The 23,439-nt window shown below is 43.8% G+C and overlaps 1 long non-coding RNA gene across 2 annotated transcripts in view; it reads right to left on the reverse strand.

Annotated features, from left to right (window-relative positions):
• The window catches only part of LOC307181486, a 523,016-nt gene that overhangs the window by 409,470 nt on the left and 90,107 nt on the right, over window positions 1-23,439 (reverse strand). For both annotated transcript variants that reach the window (XR_013826879.1, XR_013826880.1), the window contains exon 3: window positions 9,988-10,073. This is a non-coding gene — a long non-coding RNA (uncharacterized lncRNA). The remainder of the gene's footprint in view (window positions 1-9,987; window positions 10,074-23,439) is intronic.

Here is a 23,439-nt window from a genome sequence, read left to right on the forward strand (position 1 = left end):
ACTGGAATTGCATTGAAAGCATAGGAAAAGAGGCAGAACGTCCACAATGATGCACTTGGCCAAAAAGGGCGTATGCGTTTTTTCCTGAATATATTCAGGAAAAAACGCATACGCACTTTTTGGCCAACCAAGCAAGCTTGCAAAGGAAATCTGCACTACAATGAAGTCTCACTTCCCCCCGGTCAAAAGGGCCATCTGAAAAAAGTGTAAAATCCAGAAAGGCAGGACAGGCCATGGAGAACTGGGAGCCTTGTTATGCTGATGGGCGGGATGTAAATTGCCAACAACCACTCGGGAGAAGTGTATGGTGTTTCCTGAAACATCTAAAAAACAAAGCAACAGAACCTAGGGCACTTCCACTTATGGTCCTATAGCTTAGGGAAATTAAAATCAAAAAGACACAGCCACCCCAAAGTTTGGAACGGCTCTGTTGACAAGAACCTCGTTTATAGTACAAGTTCAACATCGCAGAAAGTGAAAAATGGATAAAGAAGTTGTGGTATTTACTTACAAAGCAATATCACTCAGCAATGAAATCTGTGTCATCAGGCCATTAGCAGCACAATAAGTGGATTCAGGTATGATGATTCTAACTGAAATAAGTCACACAGAAAAAAGAAACATCATAAGATATCAGTAATACACGGAATGTAAACTTGGCTACACAGGAACTGAATTACAGAACAGAACAGGTTCTCAAATTTAGAAAACCAACTTATTCTTGCTTAAGGGGAAAGGTGAGTTGGGGTGCTGCATAAAACCAGAGATTGAAATGAGCACAGATAAAGTTCCTTAAGCCAAATATGGAATAGACAAGAGCTACTCCTTGCTCAACGAAATGCACTCAAAACCCCATATTAAACGCCTAAGAATGTACCTGACTAGTAAGTATCTTAAAACCTATGGATTGCTATGTCTCCAAAAGAGAATCAAGCGTGTGTACAGGGGCATAAACACAGCAGTGATAGGATTGGAGAGGTTCGGTGAGCAAATGAAGACCCTTTGAAGTCATATTGCATGGTACCCATTACACGGGTCTCAACTCTCCAGGTTTAAGGTATTCTTCCTTCAGCTAAAACATGCATGTGGAACCCAGAGTATGATCAACCATGTGAACGGGAGACGTGTTCAAATATGTCTCAGTTTTCCTCCCCTTGTACTCGGGTGCAACATTCCAGAAGCTATACTAACACTCTCCCGACTTAGAGAGTCAGTCCCTTTAACCTCCTGTTTGGCCCAGTTTGCAATTTCTGCGGAAGATGAACAGGAATAGCGAGAACCAATGAGAGGCTAGATGGAGGTGTCTGGATGGGCAAATTTAACTCTCATTTCCCACCAGGAAGAGGAATTAACCAAAGGCTCAGCATGCCGGGCCGGAACCAGATTAGGGCCTGAAGCCATCCTGCGGTGTTGCGGCCAGCTCACAAGAAAGCGAGTTGAAGAAAGGAGCTCAGGGGCACTGTAATTCACAAACCTGCAGAGTTATAAATGTCAGCTATCGTCCAAAAATAGACTGAAGTAAGGCTGCCAAGAGGACTTGAAAGCGGGGCAGAATTGCAGGAAACCGATTTCAGGAGGTAGACTGGAATTGCATTGAAAGCATAGGAAAAGAGGCAGAACGTCCACAATGATGCACTTGGCCAAAAAGGGCGTATGCGTTTTTTCCTGAATATATTCAGGAAAAAACGCATACGCCCTTTTTGGCCAAACAAGAAAACTTGCAAAGGAAATCTGCACTAAAATGAAGTCTCACTTCCCCCCGGTCAAAAGGGCCATCTGAAAAAAGTGTAAAATCCAGAAAGGCAGGACAGGCCATGGAGAACTGGGAGCCTTGTTATGCTGATGGGCGGGATGTAAATTGCCAACAGACACTCGGGAGAAGTGTATGGTGTTTCCTGAAACATCTAAAAAACAAAGCAACAGAGCCTAGGGCACTTCCACTTATGGTCCTATAGCTTAGGGTAATTAAAATCAAAAAGACACAGCCACCCCAAAGTTTGGGACGCCTCTGTTTACAAGAACCTCGTTTACCGTACAAGTTCAATATCACAGAAAGTGAAAAATGGATAAAGAACTTGTGGTACTTACGTACAATGCAGTATCACTCAGCAATGAAATCTATGTCATCAGGCCCGTGGCAGCATAATGAGTGGATTCAGGTACGATGATGCTAACTGAAATAAGTCACACAGAAAAAGCAACATCATAAGATATCAGTAATACACGGAATGGAAACTTGGCTACACAGGAACTGAATTACAGAACAGAACAGGGTCTCAAATTTAGAAAACCAACTTATGCTTGCTTAAGGGGAAAGGTGAGTTCGGGTGCTGCATAAAACCAGAGATTGAAATGAGCACAGATAAAGTTCCTTAAGCCAAATATGGAATAGACAAGAGCTACTCCTTGCTCAACGAAATGGACTCAACACCCCATATTAAACGCCTAAGAATGTACCTGACTAGTAAGTATCTTAAAACCTATGGATTGCTATGTCTCCGAAAGAGAATCAAGCGTGTGTACAGGGGCATAAACGCAGCAGTGATAGGATTGGAGAGGTTCGGTGAGCAAATGAAGACCCTTTGAAGTCATATTGCATGATACCCATTCCACGGGTCTCAACTCTGCAGGTTCCAGGTATTCTTCCTTCAGCTAAAACATGCATGTGGAACCCAGAGTATGATCAACCGTGTGAACGGGAGACGTGTTCAAATATGTCTCAGTTTTCTTCCCCTGGTACTCGGGTGCAACATTCCAGATGCTTTACTAACACTCTCCCCACTTGGAGAGTCAGTGCCTTAAACCTCATGTTTGGCCCAGTTTGCAATTTCTGCGGAAGATGAACAAGAATAGTGAGAACCAATGAGAGACTAGCTGGAGGTGTCTGGACGGGCAAATTTAACTCTCATTTCCCACCAGGAAGAGGAATTAACCAAAGGCTCAGCGTGCCGTGCCGGAACCAGATTAGGGCCTGAAGCCCTCCTGCGGTGTTGCGGCCAGGTCACAAGAAAGCGAGTTGAAGAAAGGAGCTCAGGGGCACTGTAATTCACAAACCTGCAGAGTTATAAATGACAGCTATCGTCCAAAAATAGACTGAAGTAAGGCTGCCAAGAGGATTTGAAAGCGGGGCAGAATTGCAGGAAACCGATTTCAGGAGGTAGACTGGAATTGCATTGAAAGCATAGGAAAAGAGGCAGAACGTCCACAATGATGCACTTGGCCAAAAAGGGCGTATGCGTTTTATCCTGAATATATTCAGGAAAAAACGCATACGCCCTTTTTGGCCAACCAAGCAAGCTTGGAAAGGATATCTGCAGTACAATGAACTCTCACTTCCCCCCGGTCAAAAGGGCCATCTGAAAAAAGTGTAAAATCCAGAAAGGCAGTACAGGCCATGGAGAACTGGGAGCCTTGTTATGCTGATGGGCGGGATGTAAATTGCCAACAGACACTCGGGAGAAGTGTATGGTGTTTCCTGAAACATCTAAAAAACAAAGCAACAGAGCCTAGGGCACTTCCACTTATGGTCCTATAGCTTAGGGAAATTAAAATCAAAAAGACACAGCCACCCCAAAGTTTGGAACGGCTCTGTTGACAAGAACCTCGTTTATACTACAAGTTCAACATCGCAGAAAGTGAAAAATGGATAAAGAAGTTGTGGTATTTACTTACAAAGCAATATCACTCAGCAATGAAATCTATGTCATCAGGCCCTTAGCAGCACAATGAGTGGATTCAGGTATGATGATTCTAACTGAAATAAGTCACACAGAAAAAGAAACATCATAAAATATCAGTAATACACGGAATGTAAACTTGGTTACACAGGAACTGAATTACAGAACAGAACAGGGTCTCAAATTTAGAAAACCAACTTATGCTTGCTTAAGGGGAAAGGTGAGTTGGGGTGCTGCATAAAACCAGAGATTGAAATGAGCACAGATAAAGTTCCTTAAGCCAAATATGGAATAGACAAGAGCTACTCCTTGCTCAACGAAATGGACTCAACACCCCATATTAAACGCCTAAGAATGTACCTGACTAGTAAGTATCTTAAAACCTATGGATTGCTATGTCTCCAAAAGAGAATCAAGCGTGTGTACAGGGGCATAAACGCAGCAGTGATAGGATTGGAGAGGTTCGGTGAGCAAATGAAGACCATTTGAAGTCATATTGCATGGTACCCATTCCACGGGTTTCAACTACCCAGGTTTAAGGTATTCTTCCTTCAGCTAAAACATGCATGTGGAACCTAGATTATGATCAACCAAGTGATCGGGAGACATGTTCAAATATGTCTCAGTTTTCGTACCCTGGTACTCGGGTGCAACATTCCAGACGCTTTACTAACACTCTCCCGACTTGGAGAGTCAGTCCCTTTAACCTCCTGTTTGGCCCAGTTTGCAATTTCTGCGGAAGATGAACAGGAATAGCGAGAAACAATGAGAGACTAGCTGGAGGTGTCTGGACGGGCAAATTTAACTCTCATTTCCCACCAGGAAGAGGAATTAACCAAAGGCTCAGCGTGCCGTGCCGGAACCAGATTAGGGCCTGAAGCCATCCTGCGGTGTTGCGGCCAGGTCACAAGAAAGCGAGTTGAAGAAAGGAGCTCAGGGGCACTGTAATTCACAAACCTGCAGAGTTATAAATGACAGCTATCGTCCAAAAATAGACTGAAGTAAGGCTGCCAAGAGGACTTGAAAGCGGGGCAGAATTGCAGGAAACCGATTTCAGGAGGTAGACTGGAATTGCATTGAAAGCATAGGAAAAGAGGCAGAACGTCCACAATGATGCACTTGGCCAAAAAGGGCGTATGCGTTTTTTCCTGAATATATTCAGGAAAAAACGCATACGCCCTTTTTGGCCAACCAAGCAAGCTTGCAAAGGAAATCTGCACTACAAAGAAGTCTCACTTCCCCCCGGTCAAAAGGGCCATCTGAAAAAGGTGTAAAATCCAGAAAGGCAGGACAGGCCATGGAGAACTGGGAGCCTTGTTATGCTGATGGGCGGGATGTCAATTGCCAACAGACACTCGGGAGAAGTGTATGGTGTTTCCTGAAACATCTAAAAAACAAAGCAACAGAGACTAGGGCACTTCCACTTATGGTCCTATAGCTTAGGGAAATTAAAATCAAAAAGACACAGCCACCCCAAAGTTTGGAACGGCTCTGTTGACAAGAACCTCGTTTACAGTACAAGTTCAACATCGCAGAAAGTGAAAAATGGATAAAGAAGTTGTGGTATTTACTTACAAAGCAATATCACTCAGCAATGAAATCTGTGTCATCAGGCCCTTAGCAGCACAATGAGTGGATTCAGGTATGATGATTCTAACTGAAATAAGTCACACAGAAAAAGAAACATCATAAGATATCAGTAATACACGGAATGTAAACTTGGCTACACAGGAACTGAATTACAGAACAGAACAGGGTCTCAAATTTAGAAAACCAACTTATGCTTGCTTAAGGGGAAAGGTGAGTTGGGGTGCTGCATAAAACCAGAGATTGAAATGAGCACAGATAAAGTTCCTTAAGCCAAATATGGAATAGACAAGAGCTACTCCTTGCTCAACGAAATGGACTCAACACCGCATATTAAACGCCTAAGAATGTACCTGACTAGTAAGTATCTTAAAACCTATGGATTGCTAAGTCTCCGAAAGAGAATCAAGCATGTGTACAGGGGCATAAAAGCAGCAGTGATAGGATTGGAGAGGTTCGGTGAGCAAATGAAGACCCTTTGAAGTCATATTGCATGGTACCCATTCCACGGGTTTCAACTACCCAGGTTTTAGGTATTCTTCCTTCAGCTAAAACATGCATGTGGAACCCAGAGTATGATCAACCATGTGATCAGGAGACGTGTTCAAATATGTCTCAGTTTTCGTACCCTGGTACTCGGGTGCAACATTCCAGACGCTTTACTAACACTCTCCCGACTTGGAGAGTCAGTCCCTTTAACCTCCTGTTTGGCCCAGTTTGCAATTTCTGCGGAAGATGAACAGGAATAGTGAGAACCAATGAGAGACTAGCTGGAGGTGTCTGGACCTGCAAATTTAACTCTCATTTCCCACCAGGAAGAGGAATTAACCAAAGGCTCAGCGTGCCGTGCCGGAACCAGATTAGGACCTGAAGCCATCCTGCGGTGTTGCGGCCAGGTCACAAGAAAGCGAGTTGAAGAAAGGAGCTCAGGGGCACTGTAATTCACAAACCTGCAGAGTTATAAATGACAGCTATCGTCCAAAAATAGACTGAAGTAAGGCTGCCAAGAGGACTTGAAAGCGGGGCAGAATTGCAGGAAACCGATTTCAGGAGGTAGACTGGAATTGCATTGAAAGCATAGGAAAAGAGGCAGAACGTCCACAATGATGCACTTGGCCAAAAAGGGCGTATGCTTTTTTTCCTGAATATATTCAGGAAAAAACGCATACGCCCTTTTTGGCCAACCAAGCAAGCTTGCAAAGGAAATCTGCACTACAATGAAGTCTCACTTCCCCCCGGTCAAAAGGGCCATCTGAAAAAAGTGTAAAATCCAGAAAGGCAGGACAGGCCATGGAGAACTGGGAGCCTTGTTATGCTGATGGGCGGGATGTAAATTGCCAACAGACACTCGGGAGAAGTGTATGGTGTTTCCTGAAACATCTAAAAAACAAAGCAACAGAGCCTAGGGCACTTCCACTTATGGTCCTATAGCTTAGGGAATTTAAAATCTAAAAGACACAGCCACCCCAACGTTTCAAACGGCTCTGTTTACAAGAACCTCGTTTACAGTACAAGTTCAACATCGCAGAAAGTGAAAAATGGATAAAGAAGTTGCGGTATTTACTTACAAAGCAATATCACTCAGCAATGAAATCTGTGTCATCAGGCCCTTAGCAGCACAATGAGTTGATTCAGGTATGATGATTCTAACTGAAATAAGTCACACAGAAAAAGAAACATCATAAGATATCAGTAATACATGGAATGTAAACTTGGCTACACAGGAACTGAATTACAGAACAGAACAGGGTCTCAAATTTAGAAAACCAACTTATACTTGCTTAAGGGGAAAGGTGAGTTGGGGTGCTGCATAAAACCAGAGATTGAAATGAGCACAGATAAAGTTCCTTAAGCCAAATATGGAATAGACAAGAGCTACTCCTTGCTCAACGAAATGGACTCAACACCCCATATTAAACGCCTAAGAATGTACCTGACTAGTAAGTATCTTAAAACCTATGGATTGCTATGTCTCCGAAAGAGAATCAAGCGTGTGTACAGGGGCATAAACGCAGCAGTGATAGGATTGGAGAGGTTCGGTGAGCAAATGAAGACCCTTTGAAGTCATATTGCATGATACCCATTCCACGGGTCTCAACTCTGCAGGTTCCAGGTATTCTTCCTTCAGCTAAAACATGCATGTGGAACCCAGAGTATGATCAACCATGTGAACGGGAGACGTGTTCAAATATGTCTCAGTTTTCTTCCCCTGGTACTCGGGTGCAACATTCCAGATGCTTTACTAACACTCTCCCCACTTGGAGAGTCAGTGCCTTAAACCTCCTGTTTGGCCCAGTTTGCAATTTCTGCGGAAGATGAACAGGAATAGTGAGAACCAATGAGAGACTAGCTGGAGGTGTCTGGACGGGCAAATTTAACTCTCATTTCCCACCAGGAAGAGGAATTAACCAAAGGCTCAGCGTGCCGTGCCGGAACCAGATTAGGGCCTGAAGCCCTCCTGCGGTGTTGCGGCCAGGTCACAAGAAAGCGAGTTGAAGAAAGGAGCTCAGGGGCACTGTAATTCACAAACCTGCAGAGTTATAAATGACAGCTATCGTCCAAAAATAGACTGAAGTAAGGCTGCCAAGAGGACTTGAAAGCGGGGCAGAATTGCAGGAAACCGATTTCAGGAGGTAGACTGGAATTGCATTGAAAGCATAGGAAAAGAGGCAGAACGTCCACAATGATGCACTTGGCCAAAAAGGGCGTATGCGTTTTTTCCTGAATATATTCAGGAAAAAACGCATACGCCCTTTTTGGCCAACCAAGCAAGCTTGCAAAGGAAATCTGCACTACAATGAAGTCTCACTTCCCCCCGGTCAAAAGGGCCATCTGAAAAAAGTGTAAAATCCAGAAAGGCAGGACAGGCCATGGAGAACTGGGAGCCTTGTTATGCTGATGGGCGGGATGTAAATTGCCAAGAACCACTCGGGAGAAGTGTATGGTGTTTCCTGAAACATCTAAAAAACAAAGCAACAGAGCCTAGGGCACTGCCACTTATGGTCTATAGCTTAGGGAAATTAAAATCAAAAAGACACAGCCACCCCAAAGTTTGGGACGCCTCTGTTTACAAGAACATCGTTTACAGTACAAGTTCAACATCGCAGAAAGTGAAAAATGGATAAAGAAGTTGTGGTATTTACTTACAAAGCAATATCACTCAGCAATGAAATCTGTGTCATCAGGCCCTTAGCAGCACAATGAGTGGATTCAGGTATGATGATTCTAACTGAAATAAGTCACACAGAAAAAGAAACATCATAAGATATCAGTAATACACGGAATGTAAACTTGGCTACACAGGAACTGAATTACAGAACAGAACAGGGTCTCAAATTTAGAAAACCAACTTATGCTTGCTTAAGGGTAAAGGTGAGTTGCGGTGCTGCATAAAACCAGAGATTGAAATGAGCACAGATAAAGTTCCTTAAGCCAAATATGGAATAGACAAGAGCTACTCCTTGCTCAACGAAATGGACTCAACACCGCATATTAAACGCCTAAGAATGTACCTGACTAGTAAGTATCTTAAAACCTATGGATTGCTATGTCTCCGAAAGAGAATCAAGCATGTGTACAGGGGCATAAACGCAGCAGTGATAGGATTGGAGATGTTCGGTGAGCAAATGAAGACCCTTTGAAGTCATATTGCATGGTACCCATTCCACGGGTTTCAACTACCCAGGTTTAAGGTATTCTTCCTTCAGCTAAAACATGCATGTGGAACCTAGAGTATGATCAACCATGTGATCAGGAGACGTGTTCAAATATGTCTCAGTTTTCGTACCCTCGTACTCGGATGCAACATTCCAGATGCTTTACTAACACTCTCCCCACTTGGAGAGTCAGTCCCTTTAACCTCCTGTTTGGCCCAGTTTGCAATTTCTGCGGAAGATGAACAGGAATAGCGAGAACCAATGAGAGACTAGCTGGAGGTGTCTGAACGGGCAAATTTAACTCTCATTTCCCACCAGGAAGAGGAATTAACCAAAGGCTCAGCGTGCCGTGCCAGAACCAGATTAGGGCCTGAAGCCATCCTGCGGTGTTTCGGCCAGCTCACAAGAAAGCGAGTTGAAGAAAGGAGCTCAGGGACACTGTAATTCACAAACCTGCAGAGTTATAAATGACAGCTATCGTCCAAAAATAGACTGAAGTAAGGCTGCCAAGAGGACTTGAAAGCGGGGCAGAATTGCAGGAAACCGATTTCAGGAGGTAGACTGGAATTGCATTGAAAGCATAGGAAAAGAGGCAGAACGTCCACAATGATGCACTTGGCCAAAAAGGGCGTATGCGTTTTTTCCTGAATATATTCAGGAAAAAACGCATTCGCACTATTTGGCCAACCAAGCAAGCTTGCAAAGGAAATCTGCACTACAATGAAGTCTCACTACCCGCCGGTCAAAAGGGCCATCTGAAAAAAGTGAAAAATCCAGAAAGGCAGGACAGGCCATGGAGAACTGGGAGCCTTGTTATGCTGATGGGCGGGATGTAAATTGCCAACAGACACTCGGGAGAAGTGTATGGTGTTTCCTGAAACATCTAAAAAACAAAGCAACAGAGCCTAGGGCAATGCCACTTATGGTCCTATAGCTTAGGGAAATTAAAATCAAAAAGACACAGCCACCCCAAAGTTTGGGACGCCTCTGTTTACAAGAACCTCGTTTACAGTACAAGTTCAACATCGCAGAAAGTGAAAAATGGATAAAGAAGTTGTGGTATTTACTTAAAAAGCAATATCACTCAGCAATGAAATCTGTGTCATCAGGCCCTTAGCAGCACAATGAGTGGATTCAGGTATGATGATTCTAACTGAAATAAGTCACACAGAAAAAGAAACATCATAAGATATCAGTAATACATGGAATGTAAACTTGGCTACACAGGAACTGAATTACAGAACAGAACAGGGTCTCAAATTTAGAAAACCAACTTATCCTTGCTTAAGGGTAAAGGTGAGTTGGGGTGCTGCATAAAACCAGAGATTGAAATGAGCACAGATAAAGTTCCTTAAGTCAAATATGGAATAGACAAGAGCTACTCCTTGCTCAACGAAATGGACTCAACAACGCATATTAAACGCCTAAGAATGTACCTGGCTAGTAAGTATCTTAAAGCCTATGGATTGCTATGTCTCCGAAAGAGAATCAAGCATGTGTACAGGGGCATAAACGCAGCAGTGATAGGATTGGAGAGGTTCGGTGAGCAAATGAAGACCCTTTGAAGTCATATTGCATGGTACCCATTACACGGGTCTCAACTCTCCAGGTTTAAGGTATTCTTCCTTCAGCTAAAACATGCATGTGGAACCCAAGTATGATCAACCATGTGAACGGGAGACGTGTTCAAATATGTCTCAGTTTTCCTCCCCTGGTACTCGGGTGCAACATTCCAGACGCTTTACTAACACTCTCCCGACTTGGAGAGTCAGCGCCTTTAACCTCCTGTTTGGCCCAGTTTGCAATTTCTGCAGAAGATGAACAGGAATAGCGAGAACCAATGAGAGGCTAGCTGGAGGTGTCTGGACGGGCAAATTTAACTCTCATTTCCCACCAGGAAGAGGAAATAACCAAAGGCTCAGCGTGCCGTGCCGGAACCAGATTAGGGCCTGAAGCCCTCCTGCGGTGTTGCGGCCAGGTCACAAGAAAGCGAGTTGAAGAAAGGAGCTCAGGGGCACTGTAATTCACAAACCTGCAGAGTTATAAATGACAGCTATCGTCCAAAAATAGACTGAAGTAAGGCTGCCAAGAGGACTTGAAAGCGGGGCAGAATTGCAGGAAACCGATTTCAGGAGGTAGACTGGAATTGCATTGAAAGCATAGGAAAAGAGGCAGAACGTCCACAATGATGCACTTGGCCAAAAAGGGCGTATGCGTTTTTTCCTGAATATATTCAGGAAAAAACGCATACGCCCTTTTTGGCCAACCAAGCAAGCTTGCAAAGGAAATCTGCACTACAATGAAGTCTCACTTCCCCCCGGTCAAAAGGGCCATCTGAAAAAAGTGTAAAATCCAGAAAGGCAGGACAGGCCATGGAGAACTGGGAGCCTTGTTATGCTGATGGGCGGGATGTAAATCGCCAACAGACACTCGGGAGAAGTGTATGGTGTTTCCTGAAACATCTAAAAAACAAAGCAACAGAGCCTAGGGCACTTCCACTTATGGTCCTATAGCTTAGGGAAATTAAAATCAAAAAGACACAGCCACCCCAAAGTTTGGGACGCCTCTGTTTACAAGAACCTCGTTTACAGTACAAGTTCAACATCGCAGAAAGTGAAAAATGGATAAAGAAGTTGTGGTATTTACTTACAAAGCAATATCACTCAGCAATGAAATCTATGTCATCAGGCCTTTAGCAGCACAATGAGTGGATTCAGGTATGATGATTCTAACTGAAATAAGTCACACAGAAAAAGAAACATCATAAGATATCAGTAATACACGGAATGTAAAGTTGGCTACACAGGAACTGAATTACAGAACAGAACAGGGTCACAAATTTAGAAAACCAACTTATGCTTGCTTAAGGGTAAAGGTGAGTTGGGGTGCTGCATAAAACCAGAGATTGAAATGAGCACAGATAAAGTTCCTTAAGCCAAATATGGAATAGACAAGAGCTACTCCTTGCTCAACGAAATGGACTCAACACCGCATATTAAACGCCTAAGAATGTACCTGACTAGTAAGTATCTTAAAACCTATGGATTGCTATGTCTCCGAAAGGGAATCAAGCGTGTGTACAGGGGCATATACGCAGCAGTGATAGGATTGGAGAGGTTCGGTGAGCAAATGAAGACACTTTGAAATCATATTGCATGGTGCCCATTACACGGGTCTCAACTCTCCAGGTTTAAGGTATTCTTCCTTCAGCTAAAACATGCATGTGGAACCCAAGTATGATCAACCATGTGAACGGGAGACGTGTTCAAATATGTCTCAGTTTTCCTCCCCTGGTACTCGGGTGCAACATTCCAGACGCTTTACTAACACTCTCCCGACTTGGAGAGTCAGCGCCTTTAACCTCCTGTTTGGCCCAGTTTGCAATTTCTGCAGAAGATGAACAGGAATAGCGAGAACCAATGAGAGGCTAGCTGGAGGTGTCTGGACGGGCAAATTTAACTCTCATTTCCCACCAGGAAGAGGAAATAACCAAAGGCTCAGCGTGCCGTGCCGGAACCAGATTAGGGCCTGAAGCCATCCTGCGGTGTTGCGGCCAGCTCAAAAGAAAGCGAGTTGAAGAAAGGAGCTCAGGGGCACTGTAATTCACAAACCTGCAGAGTTATAAATGACAGCTATCGTCCAAAAATAGACTGAAGTAAGGCTGCCAAGAGGACTTGAAAGCGGGGCAGAATTGCAGGAAACCGATTTCAGGAGGTAGACTGGAATTGCATTGAAAGCATAGGAAAAGAGGCAGAACGTCCACAATGATGCACTTGGCCAAAAAGGGCGTATGCGTTTTTTCCTGAATATATTCAGGAAAAAACGCATACGCCCTTTTTGGCCAACCAAGGAAGCTTGCAAAGGAAATCTGCACTACAATGAAGTCTCACTTCCCCCCGGTCAAAAGGGCCATCTGAAAAAAGTGTAAAATCCAGAAAGGCAGGACAGGCCATGGAGAACTGAGAGCCTTGTTATGCTGATGGGCGGGATGTAAATTGCCAACAACCACTTGGGAGAAGTGTATGGTGTTTCCTGAAACATCTAAAAAACAAAGCAACAGAGCCTAGGGCACTTCCACTTATGGTCCTATAGCTTAGGGAAATTAAAATCAAAAAGACACAGCCACCCCAAAGTTTGGAACGGCTCTGTTTACAAGAACCTCGTTTACAGTACAAGTTCAACATCGCAGAAAGTGAAAAATAGATAAAGAAGTTGTGGTATTTACTTACAAAACAATATCACTCAGCAATGAAATCTGTGTCATCAGGCCCTTAGCAGCACAATGAGTGGATTCAGGTATGATGATTCTAACTGAAATAAGTCACACAGAAAAAGAAACATCATAAGATATCAGTAATACACGGAATGTAAACTTGGCTACACAGGAACTGAATTACAGAACAGAACAGTGTCTCAAATTTAGAAAACCAACTTATGCTTGCTTAAGGGGAAAGGTGAGTTGGGGTGCTGCATAAAACCAGAGATTGAAATGAGCACAGATAAAGTTCCTTAAGCCAAATATGGAATAGACAAGAGCTACTCCTTGCTCAACGAAATGGACTCAACACCGCATATTAAACGCCTAAGAATGTACCTGACTAGTAAGTATCGTAAAACCTATGGATTGCTATGTCTACAAAAGAGAATCAAACATGTGTACAGGGGCATAAACGCAGCAGTGATAGGATTGGAGAGGTTCGGTGAGCAAATGAAGACCCTTTGAAGTCATATTGCATGGTACCCATTCCACGGGTTTCACCTACCCAGGTTTAAGGTATTCTTCCTTCAGCTAAAACATGCATGTGGAACCTAGAGTATGATCAACCATGTGATCAGGAGACGTGTTCAAATATGTCTCAGTTTTCGTACCCTGGTACTCGGGTGCAACATTCCAGACGCTTAACTAACACTCTCCCGACTTGGAGAGTCAGTCCCTTTAACCTCCTGTTTGGCCCAGTTTGCAATTTCTGCGGAAGATGAACAGGAATAGCGAGAACCAATGAGAGACTAGCTGGAGGTGTCTGAACGGGCAAATTTAACTCTCATTTCCCACCAGGAAGAGGAATTAACCAAAGGCTCAGCATGCCATGCCGGAACCAGATTAGGGCCTGAAGACATCCTGCGGTGTTGCGGCCAGCTCACAAGAAAGCGAGTTGAAGAAAGGAGCTCAGGGGCACTGTAATTCACAAACCTGCAGAGTTATAAATGACAGCTATCGTCCAAAAATATACTGAAGTAAGGCTGCCAAGAGGACTTGAAAGCGGGGCAGAATTGCAGGAAACCGATTTCAGGAGGTAGACTGGAATTGCATTGAAAGCATATGAAAAGAGGCAGAACGTCCACAATGATGCACTTGGCCAAAAAGGGCGTATGCGTTTTTTCCTGAATATATTCAGGAAAAAACGCATACGCCCTTTTTGGCCAACCAAGCAAACTTGCAAAGGAAATCTGCACTACAATGAAGTCTCACTTCTCCCCGGTCAAAAGGGCCATCTGAAAAAAGTGTAAAATCCAGAAAGGCAGGACAGGCCATGGAGAACTGGGAGCCTTGTTATGCTGATGGGCGGGATGTAAATTGCCAACAGACACTCGGGAGAAGTGTATGGTGTTTCCTGAAACATCTAAAAAACAAAGCAACAGAGCCTAGGGCACTTCCACTTATGGTCCTATAGCTTAGGGAAATTAAAATCAAAAAGACACAGCCACCCCAATGTTTGGGACGCCTCAGTTTACAAGAACCTCGTTTACCGTACAAGTTCAATATCACAGAAATTGAAAAATGGATAAAGAACTTGTGGTACTTACGTACAATGCAGTATCACTCAGCAATGAAATCTATGTCATCAGGCCCTTAGCAGCATAATGAGTAGATTCAGGTACGATGATTCTAACTGAAATAAGTCACACAGAAAAAGAAACATCATAAGATATCACTAATACACGGAATGTAAACTTGGCTACACAGGAACTGAATTACAGAACAGAACAGGTTCTCAAATTTAGAAAACCAACTTATGCTTGCTTAAGGGGAAAGGTGAGTTGGGGTGCTGCATAAAACCAGAGATTGAAATGAGCACAGATAAAGTTCCTTAAGCCAAATATGGAATAGACAAGAGCTACTCCTTGCGCAATGAAATGGACTCAACACCGCATATTAAACGCCTAAGAATGTACCTGAGTAGTAAGTATCTTAAAACCTATGGATTGCTATGTCTCCGAAAGAGAATCAAGCATGTGTACAGGGGCATAAACGCAGCAGTGATAGGATTGGAGATGTTCGGTGAGCAAATGAAGACCCTTTGAAGTCATATTGCATTGTACCCATTCCATGGGTTTCAACTACCCAGGTTTTAGGTATTCTTCCTTCAGCTAAAACATGCATGTGGAACCCAGAGTATGATCAACCATGTGATCGGGAGACGTGTTCAAATATGTCTCAGTTTTCCTCCCCTGGTACTCGGGTGCAACATTCCAGACGCTTTACTAACACTCTCCCCACTTGGAGAGTCAGCGCCTTTAACCTCCTGTTTGGCCCAGTTTGCAATTTCTGCGGAAGATGAACAGGAATAGCGAGAACCAATGAGAGGCTAGCTGCAGGTGTCTGGACGGGCAAATTTAACATTCATTTCCCACCAGGAAGAGGAATTAACCAAAGGCTCAGCATGCCGTGCCGGAACCAGATTACGGCCTGAAGCCATCCTGCGGTGTTGCGGCCAGGTCACAAGAAAGCGAGTTGAAGAAAGGAGCTCAGGGACACTGTAATTCACAAACCTGCAGAGTTATAAATGACAGCTATCGTCCAAAAATATACTGAAGTAAGGCTGCCAAGAGGACTTGAAAGTGGGGCAGAATTGCAGGAAACCGATTTCAGGAGGTAGACTGGAATTGCATTGAAAGCATAGGAAAAGAGGCAGAACGTCCACAATGATGCACTTGGCCAAAAAGGGCGTATGCGTTTTTTCCTGAATATATTCAGGAAAAAACGCATACGCCCTTTTTGGCCAACCAAGCAAGCTTGCAAAGGAAATCTGCACTACAATGAAGTCTCACTTCCCCCCGGTCAAAAGGGCCATCTGAAAAAAGTGTAAAATCCAGAAAGGCAGGACAGGCCATGGAGAACTGGGAGCCTTGTTATGCTGAAGGGCGGGATGTAAATTGCCAACAACCACTCGGGAGAAGTGTATGGTGTTTCCTGAAACATCTAAAAAACAAAGCAAGAGCCTAGGGCTCTTCCACTTATGGTCCTATAGCTTAGGGAATTTAAAATCAAAAAGACACAGCCACCCCAAAGTTTTGAACGGCTCTGTTTACAAGAACCTCGTTTACAGTACAAGTTCAACATCGCAGAAAGTGAAAAATGGATAAAGAAGTTGTGGTATTTACTTACAAAGCAATATCACGCAGCAATGAAATCTGTGTCATCAGGCCCTTAGCAGCACAATGAGTGGATTCAGGTATGATGATTCTAACTGAAATAAGTCACACAGAAAAAGAAACATCATAAGATATCAGTAATACACGGAATGTAAACTTGGCTACACAGGAACTGAATTACAGAACAGAACAGGGTCTCAAACTTAGAAAACCAACTTATGCTTGCTTAAGGGGAAAGGTGAGTTGGGGTGCTGCATAAAACCAGAGATTGAAATGAGCACAGATAAAGTTCCTTAAGCCAAATATGGAATAGACAAGAGCTACTCCTTGCTCAAAGAAATGGACTCAACACTGCATATTGAACGCCTAAGAATGTACCTGACTAGTAAGTATCTTAAAACCTAGGGATTGCTATGTCTCCGAAAGAGAATCAAGCATGTGTACAGGGGCATAAACGCAGCAGTGATAGGATTGGAGATGTTCGGTGAGCAAATGAAGACCCTTTGAAGTCATATTGCATGGTACCCATTACACGGGTCTCAACTCTCCAGGTTTAAGGTATTCTTCCTTCAGCTAAAACATGCATGTGGAACCCAGAGTATGATCAACCATGTGAACGGGAGATGTGTTCAAATATGTCTCAGTTTTCCTCCCCTGGTACTCGGGTGCAACATTCCAGACGCTTTACTAACACTCTCCCGACTTGGAGAGTCAGTCCCTTTAACCTCCTGTTTGGCCCAGTTTGCAATTTCTGCGGAAGATGAACAGGAATAGCGAGAACCAATGAGAGGCTAGCTGGAGGTGTCTGGACGGGCAAATTTAACTCTCATTTCCCACCAGGAAGAGGAATTAACCAAAGGCTCAGAATGCCGGGCCGGAACCAGATTAGGGCCTGAAGCCCTCCTGCGGTGTTGCGGCCAGGTCACAAGAAAGCGAGTTGAAGAAAGGAGCTCAGGGGCACTGTAATTCACAAACCTGCAGAGTTATAAATGACAGCTATCGTCCAAAAATAGACTGAAGTAAGGCTGCCAAGAGGACTTGAAAGCGGGGCAGAATTGCAGGAAACCGATTTCAGGAGGTAGACTGGAATTGCATTGAAAGCATAGGAAAAGAGGCAGAACTTCCACAATGATGCACTTGGCCAAAAAGGGCGTATGCGTTTTTTCCTGAATATATTCAGGAAAAAACGCATACGCCCTTTTTGGCCAACCAAGCAAGCTTCCAAAGGAAATCTGCACTACAATGAAGTCTCACTTCCCCCTGGTCAAAAGGGCCATCTGAAAAAAGTGTAAAATCCAGAAAGGCAGGACAGGCCATGGAGAACTGGGAGCCTTGTTATGCTGATGGGCGGGATGTAAATTGCCAACAGACACTTGGGAGAAGTGTATGGTGTTTCCTGAAACATCTAAAAAACAAAGCAACAGAGCCTAGGGCACTTCCACTTATGGTCCTATAGCTTAGGGAAATTAAAATCAAAAAGACACAGCCACCCCAAAGTTTGGAACGGCTCTGTTTACAAGAACCTCATTTACAGTACAAGTTCAACATCGCAGAAAGTGAAAAATGGATACAGAAGTTGTGGTATTCACTTACAATGCAGTATCACTCAGCAATGAAATCTATGTCATCAGGCCCGTAGCAGCACAATGAGTGGATTCAGGTATGATGATTCTAACTGAAATAAGTCACACAGAAAAAGAAACATCATAAGATATCAGTAATACACGGAATGGAAACTTGGCTACACAGGAACTGAATTACAGAACAGAACAGGGTCTCAAATTTAGAAAACCAACTTATGCTTGCTTAAGGGTAAAGGTGAGTTGGGGTGCTGCATAAAACCAGAGATTGAAATGAGCACAGATAAAGTTCCTTAAGCCAAATATGGAATAGACAAGAGCTACTCCTTGCTCAACGAAATGGACTCAACACCGCATATTAAACGCCTAAGAATGTACCTGATTAGTAAGTATCTTAAAACCTATGGATTGCTATGTCTCCGAAAGAGAATCAAGCATGTGTACAGGGGCATAAACGCAGCAGTGATAGGATTGGAGAGGTTCGTGAGCAAATGAAGACCCTTTGAAGTCATATTGCATGGTACCCATTCCACGGGTTTCAACTACCCAGGTTTTAGGTATTCTTCCTTCAGCTAAAACATGCATGTGGAACCCAGAGTATGATCAACCATGTGATCGAGAGACGTGTTCAAATATGTCTCAGTTTTCCTCCCCTGGTACTCGGGTGCAACATTCCAGACGCTTTACTAACACTCTCCCCACTTGGAGAGTCAGCGCCTTTAACCTCCTGTTTGGCCCAGTTTGCAATTTCTGCGGAAGATGAACAGGAATAGCGAGAACCAATGAGAGGCTAGCTGCAGGTGTCTGGACGGGCAAATTTAACTCTCATTTCCCACCAGGAAGAGGAATTAACCAAAGGCTCAGCATGCCGGGTCGGAACCAGATTAGGGCCTGAAGCCATCCTGCGGTGTTGCGGCCAGGTCACAAGAAAGCGAGTTGAAGAAAGGAGCTCAGGGGCACTGTAATTCACAAACCTGCAGAGTTATAAATGACAGCTATCGTCCAAAAATAGACTGAAGTAAGGCTGCCAAGAGGACTTGAAAGCGGGGCAGAATTGCAGGAAACCGATTTCAGGAGGTAGACTGGAATTGCATTGAAAGCATAGGAAAAGAGGCAGAACGTCCACAATGATGCACTTGGCCAAAAAGGGCGTATGCCTTTTTTCTGAATATATTCAGGAAAAAACGCATACGCCCTTTTTGGCCAACCAAGCAAGCTTGCAAAGGAAATCTGCACTACAATGAAGTCTCACTTCCCCCCGGTCAAAAGGGCCATCTGAAAAAAGTGTAAAATCCAGAAAGGCAGGACAGGCCATGGAGAACTGGGAGCCTTGTTATGCTGATGGGCGGGATGTAAATTGCCAACAAACACTCGGGAGAAGTGTATGGTGTTTCCTGAAACATCTAAAAAACAAAGCAAGAGAGCCTAGGGCACTTCCACTTATGGTCCTATAGCTTAGGGAATTTAAAATCAAAAAGACACAGCCACCCGAAAGTTTCGAATGGCTCTGTTTACAAGAACCTCGTTTACAGTACAAGTTCAACATCGCAGAAAGTGAAAAATGGATAAAGAAGTTGTGGTATTTACTTACAAAGCAATATCACTCAGCAATGAAATCTGTGTCATCAGGCCCTTAGCAGCACAATGAGTGGATTCAGGTATGATGATTCTAACTGAAATAAGTCACACAGAAAAAGAAACATCATAAGATATCAGTAATACACGGAATGTAAACTTGGCTACACAGGAACTGAATTACAGAACAGAACAGGGTCTCAAATTTAGAAAACCAACTTATGCTTGCTTAAGGGGAAAGGTGAGTTGGGGTGCTGCATAAAACCAGAGATTGAAATGAGCACAGATAAAGTTCCTTAAGCCAAATATGGAATAGACAAGAGCTACTCCTTGCTCAACGAAATGGACTCAACACCGCATATTAAACGCCTAAGAATGTACCTGACTAGTAAGTATCTTAAAACCTATGGATTGCTATGTCTCCGAAAGAGAATCAAGCATGTGTGCAGGTGCATAAACGCAGCAGTGATAGGATTGGAGAGGTTCGGTGAGCAAATGAAGACCCTTTGAAATCATATTGCATGGTACCCATTACACGGGTTTCAACTACCCAGGTTTTAGGTATTCTTCCTTCAGCTAAAACATGCATGTGGAACCTAGAGTATGATCAACCATGTGATCGGGAGACGTGTTCAAATATGTCTCAGTTTTCGTACCCTGGTACTCGGGTGCAACATTCCAGACGCTTTACTAACACTCTCCCCACTTGGAGAGTCAGCGCCTTTAACCTCCTGTTTGGCCCAGTTTCCAATTTCTGCGGAAGATAAACAGGAATAGCGAGAACCAATGAGAGGCTAGCTGGAGATGTCTGGACGGGCAAATTTAACTCTCATTTCCCACCAGGAAGAGGAATTAACCAAAGGCTCAGCGTGCCGTGCCAGAACCAGATTAGGGCCTGAAGCCATCCTGCGGTGTTGCGGCCAGGTCACAAGAAAGCGAGTTGAAGAAAGGAGCTCAGGGGCACTGTAATTCACAAACCTGCAGAGTTATAAATGACAGCTATCGTCCAAAAATACACTGAAGTAAGGCTGCCAAGAGGACTTGAAAGCGGGGCAGAATTGCAGGAAACCGATTTCAGGAGGTAGACTGGAATTGCATTGAAAGCATAGGAAAAGAGGCAGAACGTCCACAATGATGCACTTGGCCAAAAAGGGCGTATGCGTTTTTTCCTGAATATATTCAGGAAAAAACGCATACGCCCTTTTTGGCCAAGCAAGCAAACTTGCAAAGGAAATCTGCACTACAATGAAGTCTCACTTCCCCCCGGTCAAAAGGGCCATCTGAAAAAAGTGTAAAATCCAGAAAGGCAGGACAGGCCATGGGAACTGGGAGCCTTGTTATGCTGATGGGCGGGATGTAAATTGCCAACAGACCCTCAGGAGAAGTGTATGGTGTTTCCTGAAACATCTAAAAAACAAAGCAACAGAGCCTAGGGCACTTGCGCTTATGGTCCTATAGCTTAGGGAAATTAAAATCAAAAAGACACAGCCACCCCAAAGTTTGGGACGCCTCCGTTTACAAGAACCTCGTTTACCGTACAAGTTCAATATCACAGAAAGTGAAAAATGGATAAAGAACTTGTGGTACTTACGTACAATGCAGTATCACTCAGCAATGAAATCTATGTCATCAGGCCCGTAGCAGCATAATGAGTGGATTCAGGTACGATGATTCTAACTGAAATAAGTCACACAGAAAAAGAAACATCATAAGTTATCACTAATACACGGAATGTAAACTTGGCTACACAGGAACTGCATTCCAACACAGAACAGGGTCTCAAATTTAGAAAACCAACTTATGCTTGCTTAAGGTGAAAGGTGAGTTGGGTTGCTGCATAAAACCAGAGATTGAAATGAGTACAGATAAAGTTCCTTAAGCCAAATATGGAATAGACAAGAGCTACTCCTTGCTCAACGAAATGGACACAAAACCCCATATTAAACGCCTAAGAATGCACCTGACTAGTAAGTATCTTAAAACCTATGGATTGCTATGTCTCCGAAAGAGAATCAAGCATGTGTACAGGGGCATAAACGCAGCAGTGATAGGATTGGATAGGTTCGTGAGCAAATGAAGAACCTTTGAAGTCATATTGCATGGTACCCATTCCACGGGTTTCAACTACCCAGGTTTAAGGTATTCTTCCTTCATCTAAAACATGCATGTGGAACCTAGAGTATGATCAACCATGTGATCGGGAGACGTGTTCAAATATGTCTCAGTTTTCGTACCCTGGTACTCGGGTGCAACATTCCAGACGCTTTACTAACACTCTCCCCACTTGGAGAGTCAGTCCCTTTAACTTCCTGTTTGGCCCAGTTTGCAATTTCTTTTGAAGATGAACAGGAATAGCGAGAACCAATGAAAGACTAGCTGGAGGTGTCTGGATGGGCAAATATAACTCTCATTTCCCACCAGGAAGAAGAATTAACCAAAGGCTCAGCGTGCCGTGCCAGAACCAGATTAGGGCCTGAAGACATCCTGCGGTGTTGCGGCCAGGTCACAAGAAAGCGAGTTGAAGAAAGGAGCTCAGGGACACTGTAATTCACAAACCTGCAGAGTTATAAATGACAGCTATCGTCCAAAAATAGACTGAAGTAAGGCTGCCAAGAGGACTTGAAAGCAGGGCAGAATTGCAGGAAACCGATTTCAGGAGGTAGACTGGAATTGCATTGAAAGCATAGGAAAAGAGGCAGAACGTCCACAATGATGCACTTGGCCAAAAAGGGCGTATGCGTTTTTTCCTGAATATATTCAGGAAAAAACGCATATGCCCTTTTTGGCCAACCAAGCAAGGTTACAACGGAAATCTGCACTACAATGAAGTCTCACTTCCCCCCGGTCAAAAGGGCCATCTGAAAAAAGTGTAAAATCCAGAAAGGCAGGACAGGCCATGGAGAACTGGGAGCCTTGTAATGTTGATGGGCGGGATGTAAATTGCCAACAACCACTCGGGAGAAGTGTATGGTGTTTCCTGAAACATCTAAAAAACAAAGCAACAGAGCCTAGGGCACTTCCACTTATGGTCCTATAGCTTAGGGAAATTAAAATCAAAAAGACACAGCCACCCCAAAGTTTGGATCGGCTGGGTTTACAAGAACCTCGTTTACAGTACAAGTTCAACATCGCAGAAAGTGAAAAATGGATAAAGAAGTTGTGGTATTTACTTACAAAGCAATATCACTCAGCAATGAAATCTGTGTCATCAGGCCCTTAGCAGCACAATGAGTGGATTCAGGTATGATGATTCTAACTGAAATAAGTCACACAGAAAAAGAAACATCATAAGATATCAGTAATACACGGAATGGAAACTTGGCTACACAGGAACTGAATTACAGAACAGAACAGGGTCTCAAATTTAGAAAACCAACTTATGCTTGCTTAAGGGGAAAGGTGAGTTGGGGTGCTGCATAAAACCAGAGATTGAAATGAGCACAGATAAAGTTCCTTAACCCAAATATGGAATAGACAAGAGCTACTCCTTGCTCAACGAAATGGACTCAACACCCCATATTAAACGCCTAAGAATGTACCTGACTAGTAAGTATCTTAAAACCTATGGATTGCTATGTCTCCGAAAGGGAATCAAGCGTGTGTACAGGGGCATAAACGCAGCAGTGATAGGATTGGAGAGGTTCGGTGAGCATATGAGGACCCTTTGAAGTCATATTTCATGGTACCCATTCCACGGGTCTCAACTCTCCAGGTTTAAGGTATTCTTCCTTCAGCTAAAACATGCATGTGGAACCCAGAGTATGATCAACCATGTGAACGGGAGACGTGTTCAAATATGTCTCAGTTTTCCTCCCCTGGTACTCGGGTGCAACATTCCAGACGCTTTACTAACACTCTCCCGACTTGGAGAGTCAGTCCCTTTAACCTCCTGTTTGGCCCAGTTTGCAATTTCTGCGGAAGATGAACAGGAATAGCGAGAACCAATGAGAGGCTAGCTGGAGGTGTCTGGACGGGCAAATTTAACTCTCA

This window comes from Stenella coeruleoalba (assembly GCF_951394435.1).
Source record: "Stenella coeruleoalba genome assembly, contig: scaffold_144, whole genome shotgun sequence".
In the NCBI taxonomy this organism is placed as follows: Eukaryota; Metazoa; Chordata; class Mammalia; order Artiodactyla; family Delphinidae; genus Stenella; species Stenella coeruleoalba.